Source organism: Oratosquilla oratoria, chromosome 13 (assembly GCF_046742065.1).
Source record: "Oratosquilla oratoria isolate Oo_2021 chromosome 13, ASM4674206v1, whole genome shotgun sequence".
NCBI classification, from domain to species: Eukaryota; Metazoa; Arthropoda; class Malacostraca; order Stomatopoda; family Squillidae; genus Oratosquilla; species Oratosquilla oratoria.
In genome coordinates this window covers 53222819-53225318 of record NC_134789.1, presented here as the reverse complement: position 1 = coordinate 53225318, position 2500 = coordinate 53222819, and positions in this window count along the sequence as shown.

Genomic DNA, 2500 nt, shown 5'->3' with positions numbered 1-2500 from the left:
ACCTCATTCCCGACATGACTGTTGATCTCTCTCAGTTAGATGAAGATGATCCCCTTATCTGCCCCATCGTTATGGAGGAGGTAAAGGGGGTTATCTCGGTTTTAAAACTAAAATCCCCTGGCCCCTCAGGCATCGATGCACACATACTCAAACGAATGCCAGACAACATAATCTCACACATGACGACACTATACAATAGCTCACTAGCCTCTGGGTACTTCCCGCAACTATTCAAGGCCTCCCACACCATCCTCATTCCTAAACCCCAGAAACCCGCCTCCGCCCCCCTTTCATACCGACCGATCTCCCTTCTGGAGTACTTTGGTAAGGTGTTTGAGCACGTCCTATGCCGCCGCCTGACCGTGTACCTAGAGACGGAGAATGTGCTGAGGGATTGCCAATTTGGTTTTCGGCCGGGGCGCGGTGCAGACGACGTAATATCCATGATCACTCAATGGGTTCAAAGACCGCCAGACGGTCGCCCTAGTAAGGGCATTTTGGTTTGTAAGGATGTGGAGAAGGCATTCGATACTATCTGGCATGAAGGCCTCAAGTACAAATTGTACCACAATTTCGACTTTGCCCTGCCGTTCACAAGGTTGCTCTGCAACTACCTGGACGACAGGACGATAAGAATAAAGTGGCGGGGCTGTCTGTCCCAACCTTTTGTGCCGAAGTCTGGAGTACCGCAAGGGTCAGTCCTTGCTCCCACTCTGTACAATCTATATACGTATGACCTGCCAGAGCCAGCTTATCCACGCAACCAGGCTCTAACTCTTTCGTATGCGGACGACACTAACCACATCAGCAGACACAAAACGCTACAGGGAGCGTAACACGTAATGCAAAACATCCTTGGGAGCAACAGTGGCGCATTAAGACCAACGCGTTGAAATGCAATGCTGTATACTTCTGCTGCAAGCGAACCAACAGAACAATCACAAACACTCCTCTTTAAATAAACAACACAAACATCCCAGTGAAGGACCATACCTGTGAGCTGGGTAGCACACTTGATAGTGGCCTTACTTGGACCCCACACTTCCGCAAGCAGGGAGCAAAGGCTTGGGTTGTACTGGGAAAGCTAAAACGCTTCAAAACTGCAACACTGGCCACCAAACGTCGATTGTACCTAGCCCTCGTCAGACCGATTCTGTGCCAGTCCCCGGGACTAAGCCAGCTGACATGTCCCACTAATAACTACGAGCATCAGAAGGTTCAGAATGCCGCTGTCAAGTTCATCACGGGTTCGCGATGGAGCGACTTTAGAACCACTGAGTCTCTACACCGAATTTCCAACATCCGTCCACTCAACCAACACAAACACAAACTTCAATCAAGACACCTAGAAAAATTGCACGACAGACACAAACACCTGATACAACACATTACACCTAGACCCCACTGTACAGACTATCTGTCAGCTGCGCCCGTCCCACGTGCGGTGTACACAATAAGACGTGTATAACCGTACCTATTAATAATACAACCCTTCACCAGCTTTGACTGATGATAGCAATAATGATGAAATAATAATAGTAATAATAATATTGCATGTAGCCCAATAATTGACAGGCTACAAGCACACACAACTCAAACCCAACCTGGGGAAATGCAGGAGAGTTCATACCTTACCTGGGGCTAATCAGGAGCGCGCTCTACACGCGGGAAGTGAACTCTACTCACTTCCCGTAAGATACACACACACACACACCTCTCACGAACATAGCCACGACCCACGCACAAACATCTACACTTACTTTTTCTTCGACTAAAATTCGCTTCCTTTCGAACTTTCTCTTATACTACATCTCCTCATTTCAGTTTACCTACCACTAAAGATTTTTCCGTTTTTTCACCTTTCTCTCCTACTACGCCTCCTACCATTTTCTGAACTTTTGGTGATTGTAATCTGTTTTTAATCCCGGCGTCGGCGCCGCCGTCCAAGCTCCCAGTCCATTTCTCCCGTGCCACGACCACCAACTGCCCCAAATCGCTCGCTAATTCGCCCGGTGGCAATAGCCCTCTTTTATACACTACTATCTTTTCATTTTCTTACAGACATTCTTCCCCTCCCACAAAAACCGATCCCGCGCAAGCGGGTGGTCTTTCCTAGGGATTCAGAATTCAGAATTCATTACTTCAATTGCCACTGAAGAAGCACCAGGAGGTGCGAAAACGCGTTTTGGCTTTCGACTATACCTATTTATATATCATGGCATACGGCAATTTACTCAGACTCCTGCCTATGGAAGGCAAAGTCTCCTTACGAAAGAGAGAGAAGATTGACAAAAAGCTTTGTCACAACAAGCTTGCCATTTCATTTAATAATATATATATATATATATATATATATATATATATATATGTGTGTGTGTGTGTGTGTGTGTGTGTGTGTGTGTGTGTGTGTGTGTGTGTGTGTGTGTGTGTGTGTGTGTGTGTGTGTGTGTGTGTGTGTGTGTACACCTGTATATGTGTATACACATATACATGTATACAT